Genomic DNA, 10,391 nt, shown 5'->3' on the forward strand with positions numbered 1-10,391 from the left:
GAAGGAGCTGCAGTGATTTGATTTTACTTGGGAAGATCTGGGATCTTTTCGTGTAACGTACCTAACTGAGTATAAACTAAGTCAAGGTACTATGCTTGAGCAATCACTTGCTCCTCAGTAACTACTCTGGCCTTAGCTACGTCTTCAGTAATATTCGGTAACAATGATTTAACAAACCATTCAGCTAAGATCTGGTCCGGGATAAAAACTTTCACTAACCGCCTTCGACGTCTCCATTCATGAATATGATCATAAATATAAGTGGACGTCGATTGCTTTAGCGAAGTTAGTAACTCCGTGCCATTATCATATCTGACAGGCAACTAAAAATGAGTTAAAAACGAGGTAGCTAACTGGCTAAAATTATAAAAAGAGGCCCGTGGTAACTCAATATACCACTTGGCCGCAAGACCAATGAGAGTGCGCTGGAAAATACGTAAGCGGATCGAATCATCTGAGATGGAATTAGAGGCACACCAGAGGTGGTAAGTCATCACATGATTCGACGGGTCCTCTCCAGATTTACCCTCGAACTTGGGAATGTCACTGGGCAACTTATTCAGCATTGGCGGCCAAAACAGAGGATAATTAATTGGATCGTTCATTAAGCGCGACAAGTCTGGTAAGTCCAAAGTTGCGATAAACGGTAGCTGCCGATTAGGGTCCCCAAAACTCTGGGTCATGCGACCAGCCCCAGGAGGAGGATATCCAGGATAACTAGGAATAGGAATCGCGTTCGGGATATTGTATCCTCCTGGAAAACTAGGATTAACCGGACCGTACTGGGGTTGTTGTGGTTGTTGATAAGTGTACCCAGGATACGGTTGATACTCGTAAACTGGCTGCTGGATAGAAGGACCGAATTGGTACTGTCCCTGGTACGATTGATAAGTGAATTGTGGTTGACTTGTGACAACCGTACTTAAACCAGGTTGTCCTACAGGCATCTGAACCGTAGTTTGAATCGTGGATCCAGACGGTGGTAAATATGTCTGAGGAGTAGATACAGGAACAATAGAAACCAGAGCTGTCGATACTCCAGAAGTACGTGGGGGAGATGGAATAGATGTTGCGGCAGTTGCAGCAGTCGTTTGAGATGGAGTATGAGGCGAAATAGGCCCAGACTGAGAAACTACCGAAGGTACAGAAGTTTGAATATTAGACTGGACTGGTTGCTGGGGTGAACCAGAAACTAAGGGTTGTCCAGTTTGAGATGACAACTGTACATTTGGCTGCAACGCCTGTTGAACTTGCGATGGATCCCACATTATGTTCATTCCGGGGTACTGACCCATAACAGGTTGAGAATATTGAGATCCAAAACCGGGTTGAGGGTAGGATTGATAATTGAAAGGTACATTTCCCGTTTCTTGAACATAAGATTGACCTTGGGGTGGTTGGAAACCTTGGTTCGAGTACTGACCTTGGGGTAGATACCCTTGAGGTATGTACTGATACTGGGGTTGACCTTGAGGTATAAATTGATACTGGGGTTGACCTTGGGGTACATATTGAGTATGGGGTTGACCTTGAGGAAAGTAATGTACACTAGGCACGTAGTGTCCTTGAGGTTTCCCCCCAGATGCAAATTGTGTACCCTGAGGTTTCCCCCCAGGCGTTAATTGAGGCTGCCCCCTAGGCAGTAACTGGCCACCTTGAGGTTGAGAATTGGGAATAGAACCTGACATCATAAGAATGTCTTCTACACTCAACAGCTTTGCACCATTGCTTCCAGTGAATATCCTTTGTTCAATGGGTTGAGGAGATGCTCTCGAAAAAGTACCAGAAAGTGACTGATACCCAGAGGGAACAGAAGGACCACCGTACAAAAAAGATTCAGGCGATTTAGTAAACATGGACGACTGACCTGACATATTTACGGGAGTATAAAAACCCCTAGGTGGATAAGGAGCACGAGGTGGTGAAAAACTTAAGCCTGAGTTTTCCAAATAATTAGTTAAAGAAAGATACCAAGTAGTACTTCTAGGTGGACTGTAAAAAATTGATTCACGCTCCCTTAGATCAATATTAGGTTGATTTTCAGGGATAGGGATGTGTATTTCTTCTTCCGAAGCAAGTTCTTCAATAGCTATCAAACCAGAAGGAAGATTTTCGGTGATCACTCTTTCTACCCTAGGTGAATTAGGAGTACCAGAAGTTGGAGAGACTAACCCCGATGTTGGAGTAACAGGTTCAGATATTTCAGGTTCTTCGCCGATATCACTAGTAGATGAAAAGCTACCAGCAAGTTTGGAAACCGAAATAGCCTCAGGATTATAACCTGTTTCGAGAGTTTGGTAATCAGGATGAACAAGCAACGAAGACTCTCCTTCTTCAGGTGACCCAAATTTACTGCCACTAGGAATTACGAGGACTTTCAAACCTTCGTAATGGCCCGAGACTTCTTCAGGAGGTTGGCCCCGAAGTCTACGGGACTTCCTCAACAAATCAGCCACGGTTACAACCTCAGGAGACTGGCCCCGAAGTCTACGGGACTGTCTTGGTAATTCAGCCACAGCTAAAAACTTTTAACTACTGCACACGCAAAAAAAGTAAAATCTCAAAGCAAACCGCCTAAAGTCTCTAAAGAACCAAACAAATTCGAATCACACGCCTAAAGAATCTAGGGCGTCAAACCACACACAAACAGTAACTTTCCGGACCGAAAACACTAGTTGGTGATGAAATCCAACATCGCAGAATTCAGTACAGAAATGGCAGGTGGAACAGTTACGTCGGCAACCTGCTTCAAGAATAGACTGGACCAAGTTCCTCCACTTTAACTGTCTTGAGTGAAGTGAACCCCCCAGAAAATCCAAGTGAGTCTAGCCGACGTTTGCTCCAGGTACAGTGGGATCTTCCCTCCACCGTCACCTTAGGAAGAATCCTAAAGATAATAGTCACTAAGGTCACCAACAGCAACAAATATACCTGGGGGAACAGTCTACGATCCGATACGCACGCAAGGGCAGAGTAACAAGCTCAATCCCCTTGCCAGCTCCTTGACAATAATCCAAGGTTTACCGACAAGTGACCCCAGGCTCCTCGACAATGGTTAATCCGAGGTTTACCGTTTGTAGTACGTGCATATCTGGCATCGTTCCCAATGAAGGAGGATTGATTCCCTCACTGGTTCGGACACGATCTCGTGCTTCTCCTTTAAGAGGAGCTTTCCGAGAGCATAAATGTAACAATTGGATTTATCCTACCGCAAGATAAGCTACTTGTTTTTTTTTACTGTCTTGGAGAGTTAATTACTCTCCTACTCCAAGACACTAGCCTGATCTATGTTGGTGTATCAGAGCCCTAGTAAATAAAAAGTTACTAAGTTAATTTTACTTTAAGCGTTATTTTTATGGCTTTTCTTTAGGACAAAAGGTAGCGGAGATGAAACTTATGATGTGTAGACTCGACTCAAATCCACTAAAAAGATGCACCTAGGATGAAAACACAATCTTTCCTTTTCAATGAATTCCCTAGCTAAGAGAGTTGGAGAATGCAAAATTTATAAAGACAACTTTCTTAACAATGAAAATCAAAGAAAAAATCTCTTTATCTTTTCCAAAGCACTCAACACAAGACCACTAATTATTTCACGAAAACTTCCTTTCTCTTTTCAAAGACTTCAAACGCTACTAAAACAAACTTTCTTCAAAAGATATTTTGTATTTTTCCTATTTTAACAAAGCATGTAAAACTACTTATCAAAAATCAATTTTAAGATCTATGAAAATCTAAGAGAAATTTATATAAAAACAAATCTAAGAGAAATTTACCCTAAAGCAAATCTAAGAGAAATTTACCTAAAAGCAAATCTAATGAGGTAAAAGCCTACAAAATATAATTCCAGGATGTTTTACTCAGTTACAATTCAACCAAGGACTAATTCATGCAGAATCATAAATCAGTCAAAAAAAAAAAAAAAAAACTCTTGTTCTTTTTCTTAAGAATGAAATTCACAGCTTAACAAACAAGCCTTCTCGAAATTCCGCAAAGAGACAACACAACGGTAGGTTTCTCACAAAGGTGGATTTTACGAATGGTCTAACTCCTAAGAAGACTGAAAAGACCAGGGAGATCTGAGGTTTTTACAACTTCTAAAGCCTGAGTCACTACAAGACCAATACAAAAATCAAACCTAGGGCTAGAATTTCTATGAAATTTGGTGAGCTCCAGTATTGTAGCAATAATGCTACAACTCCTGGGGCTTCCTGTCTCTTACTTTTATCAACCCGGTAGTTCGTACAAACTTGGAAGCGGCGGTGCTGTATGCACAAGTACTAGCTCTTGTCGCAGCTGTCACTTGGTCAGCTGTCACAAGTCCGCTAGGGCTCAAGCCAACTTCTATAGGCTCTCAGAAGAAGCTTGTTAAATGATGGACGAAAGCTAGCTCAAAGAAGACTAATCTACTTGGCAAAAATGAACTGAAAGCAAATCAAAACATGGAAACCCTAGGAAACCCTAATTTAACTAGTCTAACCTCTATGATGCAAAGAATGTGAAGGAAACTTCTACCAATGATGCCATTACTTCTAATAAGTGAAAATGCATGAATCTAAGTTATCACTATCTGAAGAAAACATCTTTTTGTATTTTTGATTAAGTTATTGAAATTATCATGCATGTGCTTCTAACTAGTTTTCCACTGTGCAGGGATGGATCAAGGGACGAAATGCTTTGGGAAAGGTTGGGATGGTACAGAGAGGGTCTAAGGGATACCTGACATTCTCTCTGAGAGTTTCACAAAGTTTGGATGACATGCAACCGTGTTTATGAACCTCTACAGGAAGTCTGCAGGGGTTTCTACAGGATAGTCCTGTAAGTCTTCTACAGGATGTTCTGTAATTCTTCTACAGGATGGTTCGAAATGGGATTTTTGAGGATGGATGGTTGATGGAAGATGCATGGGTGGTTATGGAGGTAGGATGGGGGTCTGAAGTGACCTAGGAACTGATGGATGGAGAGGTGAGATGATGTGGAAGGCTGACTTGCATCAACGAAGGTGTAGGCAATGGAAAAGCAAGAAGGTAGGGTTACGTGGCAAAAGAGCAGATGAGAGATGAAGAAACAGACTTGGTGATGGAGGAGCTGACCTGAACGAGGCTCAGATGAACGAGGAGGTGATGAAGGTGATAGAGATGCCCTGCACAATGCTTATTCCAACAAATCAATGAATTCTTGCAAACAAACCAAGTCCTAGCTAATTAAATCCAACTGTTAATGAATGAGTAAACAGCAGCCTTGTTTGAAAAGAGAACCATATACATCACATGAGAAAGAACATGCCAAAAGATCTAAACGCATACAAACTCCTACCAATCTATTATAAACATGAGAAGCTACTTGAACCATCAAAAGAAACCTAAGTAACAAAGCACGAATTAAATCTAAAGTGTAGATTTTATTTCAAGAACGCAGCAAACACATGAAGAGAAACAAGGGAGGTACTGGGTGCTTGAGATGGGCCCAACCCCAAGAGCTACAGCCTCCCATGAAAGATTTAGAGCTGGTGCAAAGCTGGATCCATCTTTATTAATCAAGAAATGAAAAGTACATCAAAACTGTCCATAAGGAGAGCTTGAGAATGAGCTGAAAGCAAAGCTAATCCATGGCCTAAAAATCGAACTACAAGCTAGCTAACTAATGGCTAAAACAAAATGACTAACTAGCTACGAAAATGACTACCAACTAGCTACCAAAAATGACCAACCACTAGCTAACAAAAATGAGGCCCCAAGCCTTCTTATTTATACAATTTGAGGACCCAACAGTCCTCCTAAAAGTTAGGGACTTGGCTGCCCAAGACTTGGAGTTAACAGCAGTCCAACTTGACTTGCTTGGCTGCCCTTGTGCTCATTAATTTGGTGGCCTTTGAACTCCGAGCTGATGGTGGAGAATTCGAGGTAAGGGTCCATAAATGAGGGGGACACCTTCCTACAAATCCTCTAGCTTGTTCTCCCACGAATTTGGCTGCCAAGTGCTCATTAAGACCTTCAATTTTGTCTCCAAGTTGACCAACAAGGCTACACAAAGCACCCATTAGACTTGTTGGCATAATGACTAACCAAATTCACTCTATTAACATAAAAATAATCAAAAACATGCAATAAACAAATGAGAATGGTGGACTAAGCCAAATTAGGAGGTTGAATGAGCCCAAATAATTGTACATTTTTGGGGCTCATCATCACCCCCCTACTGAAAGTGTTGCTCATCCTCTGAGCAACCAAATCTCTCCCCTTGTCTTTGATGGCCTTGGTGACTTCCTTGGCTAGCATCTCGGCCGATTTCTCCTTTGGCTTCCCGCTTTTCAAACTTTCCTATAGAAACTGTTCGCTGGCTTCCTGTAGAAACAGTCTCTGTCTTCCTGTAGAAACAGTCTGCTAGCTTCAATGAACTGCCCGAGAATAGATATTGCATGCCGAAGCTGGATGGGAATCACTGTTTTTCCATTGGTTAACCTTGATTCGCGTTTCTGTTCCTGACATGACAATACTTTCCGACTGCGGCAGCTTTCTTTGCTTCATAAAATGCTTACTGCAATAGCAAATATAATAACAGATTTGTATCCCACAGCCAACCCAAATATAACATTAGTTGCTGCTTCCAGTCCTGCATGAATCGGCAACATCTTGGACAGGGCTGTAAGCATTACTAGTGCAGTATTCAGTGACAAAACCAATAACAAGGCCAGACCACAAACCAATAGCACCACAGAAGAAAAGCTCCCAGTTCTTTACAACCTTCTGGGCACCAAAATTGAAGATAGTGAAGGATGAAGGCAATGCAACTAGGCTTACAGCAACAATGCCAATAGTCATCACTACTATGGAGATAATACGTTGCTTTTTCAATGCAGGCTCAATTTCCTTCACAGCCTTGATCTCAAATATGTTAGTTGCAAACAGAGTTGTGATTAAGCAAGCAATGATACCCATTGAACTAATAAGCAAGGGATAACACATGGCAGTAAGATCATGAGAGTTTTCAAATGATGATATGGATGCAACAACCAGAGCTGCACAGGAAGATTCAGTCATAGGACCCAAATAGATCTGATCCCATACCAGTGATATCTCCAACATTGTCACCAACATTATCAGCAATGACAGCTGGGTTGCGTGGATCGTCTTCAGGAATGTTCCTCTCAACCTTGCCAACAAGATCAGCACCTACATCTGCTGCTTTGGTGCAAATACCACCACCTACGCTGCCAAATAGAGCCATGGAAGAACCACCAAGACCATATTTGAAGATGTTGAAATAAGTTTTGCTAACCATTTCATATATTTTTCTCTAAGATGTTCTGCTAATTTTCGTTTATCTCCATCTGAATTCGAATACACTTCGAGTGAATCATGATCATTGCAACAATTTCAGAGAGAAATAAAACAATCATCAAATGAGTTGATGATAGAGAACCAATTAACTGATTGTGCACACTTTAGTTGAGGACGTGGAAAGTGTCGATGAACAGCAGTTCATGAGTTTCAGCCAAGCCGTCTTCAATTTCTCCGTGATTTGTGATGAGGTGGAAAAAACATGTGCGCTAGATTTTTCAAACTGCAGTGATACATGTCTTCTTCTCTCCGTTAATTAATTGACATCCTGTTCACTGGAGTTCAACTACCATTAACTGTGTTTTTTTTAATTTTCACGTGAATGGCCGATCATGCTGCGTGATTTTTTCCTTGAGCGCTAGAGAAGACAATCGGTTGAGCCTCGCTAATCCGTGGCTTAATCTCACCATTTCATTCATTCATGCAGTTTCCAAATTAATTTTATGCAATAGAAGAATGGGTTTGTCACATACCTCGAAGTTGAATGGCTGCCGTGAGATGCTGTGGGCTGTCATTGCTGCATGCATTTGATTTTATGGTTGCATGATGGCTGGGCTGCTAATCCATGGCTGGTTTTCTTGTGCAGGTGTCCTCTGGCCAGATGCATGCAACAATAATTCATTTCCACGTTCAGATCTGCATCCTGAACCTACTGCCATTGAATTTTCACAGGACCAGAACTTCTTTTTTCCATTTCTCCCAAACGGCAAACCGGATTGAGCTGAAACTTGGTGGGCATGTTCCTACCATCATGATGCATCTCCCATAGCAAATTCGTGATCAATGGATGCACGGATTTCGAGAAAATTGAAAAATGGCTGAAGATTTCAGAGCTCGATTTCTCGGAAACCGTGCATCGGAATCGGCTGAAACTACTTGGGTAGGCTACTATCACCCATGTGCATCTCCCCATGAAATAGGTTTTGAAACGGATGCACGGTTATGGAGAAAATGCAAAAATGGCTGATGGTGATGGAGGCTGATTTCTTGGAAACCGTGCACCGGAATTGCATGAAACTGCTCAGGCATGTTGTCATCGACCTCGTACAATCCCCCATAAAATGGTTTGTCAAATGGATGCATGGTTCTCAAGTTATGGCAAAAACAAATTCTGCTCTATGTGTTTTTGGCTTCAAGGCATTTTGCATGTGTTTGCATGGTATGACAAAATGAATTTTTGCTGTGATGCAGGTATGGAGATGATGGAGGATGAGTTGGAAGACTGCAAGAGGACTCTTGAACCTTTGAGGAAGCTACCATGCTTGCAAAACCATTTTTTGAAATGCATGCCTAGTTTCCCACAATTTCTACAGGAAGATCCTGTAGAAGCACAATGAGAGGCACAAGGAGGTGGACGAATGATGGAGAAAGGCAAGGGATGGACACACCAGTGCTTGTAGGCCTAATCAACAGATTCCCACCATTAGATTCATTTTTGAGATTGAATTTGGCTCGTCCAAAGGTTCTACAGGATGTTTCCTGTAGAAATATAGAGCATCCTGTAGAAAACACAGTTTGGAGGAAAGAAGCATAATGACATGAAAAGAATGATGGAAAAGGGGTGAGGAGTGGAAACATAGATGAGTGTAGGCCTCATGGACATATTCCAAGCCTTCAGGTCCTCTTTGGAGATCAATTTGGATTTTTTGTAAGCTTCCTGTAGAAGATACGAAACTTCCTGTAGAAGGCACAAAAACTCCTTTGTCTTTGATTTGAGTGCTCCTCCTATCATGAAACGTCCTTCTTGCAACCTGCAATGTCACTGCTGCAACATGAAATGGAGATTAGCTTTATTTTTCTTTTTCTTTTTCTCTTTTTTTTTTGAAAAACAACTAGGGCGCCTCATGGAGGTTTTCACCCTAATTGCCTGCCTTGGGCGCCTCCAAGGGAGGTTTTCACCCAAAGATCTTTTTCTCTTTTCTCTTTTTTTTTCAACCCATTGACCGCCTCATGGAGGTTTTCAATCAATGAGCCAATCTAAGGCGCCTCCGAGGAGGTTTTCACCCTAGATTTCTATTTTCCTTTTTTCCTTTTTTTTTGTGTTTTTCTTTTTTTCTCTTTTTTTCTTTTTTTTTTTCTTTTTCTACCCTACCCTACTTGAAAAGCAAACTCATTCTCAAGTATAAGAATACTTCCAATGGAGCCATGTGCACATCGAGATTAGAGACAAGATGATGTAAAGGCTCGGAATGCATGCTTTGACAACTATCCAACTTTCAGAGACAAAATGATCTGACTTTGAAAGTACAAAACATAGCTGAGGAGGAGAGTACTGCTGCAACTTAGTGACCTCCTGAAACCATATCTCAATATAGCTTTGATATCCTTGGTCATCTCGCTGATTTGGATCATTCTTCATGTCACCTTCTATCATGACCTTCTGATCTTCCTCTTTTTGTTGATCTTCCTCTTGAGTACATGGAAGATTTGATGGTAACCATGAGGGATCTCTCTCGATCTCTGATTTAGATCTCTTTTCTTCATCAAGTGCAGCCCATGGTTCTTTGATCTTTTCTTTTGGATCTTCTTTTGCCTTTGGTCCTTCAATGCTTTCAAGATGATCTCTTTTTTGCAACACTCTTCCTGAGCTTTGGTGAAGATCATTGGGCTCAAGAGGAGTTGTTTGGATATGTTTTGCCTCAGATTTGCAATGAGGTTGAGCTACTCCATTGCATGGCTTTGGAAATGGTACGGGTAGATTAGTGGAGGTGTGAAATTGAGATGGAGATGGATGGCATTGTGGTTGGGTAGGCATTTGGGGTTGCCTTGGTGGATGAGGAGGCGATGGTTGTGGATGAGCAGGTGGTGGAGGAAAATGAGCGGGATGAGAGCTGTACTGGGGCCTCCACTCCTGATAAGGTGCATTCCACTGAGGCTGTGGCTGAGCATAAGAGTGAAATGAATGAGCAACTGGTTGGGCATAATATGGATCTGTGAAGGAACAAGGAGGATATGACCAAGGAGGAGGTGTAGACCAGGAAGGATGAGCAGGGGGATCCCAAGAAGGCATGAAAGTGGCTTGATAAGGGTCATAATAGGTCTCGGGTATCC

General features: G+C 41.9%; 1 pseudogene; it reads right to left on the reverse strand.

Annotated features, from left to right (window-relative positions):
• Nucleotides 1-6,593: 6,593 nt before the first annotated feature.
• LOC149182395 (pyrophosphate-energized vacuolar membrane proton pump 1 pseudogene) lies at nucleotides 6,594-7,227 on the reverse strand (annotated as a pseudogene).
• Nucleotides 7,228-10,391: the final 3,164 nt, after the last annotated feature.

The sequence above is a fragment of the Pinus tabuliformis genome, chromosome 3_2, assembly GCF_031772625.1.
Source record: "Pinus tabuliformis cultivar Carrire ecotype Pingquan chromosome 3_2, CPIR1, whole genome shotgun sequence".
NCBI classification, from domain to species: domain Eukaryota; kingdom Viridiplantae; phylum Streptophyta; class Pinopsida; order Pinales; family Pinaceae; genus Pinus; species Pinus tabuliformis.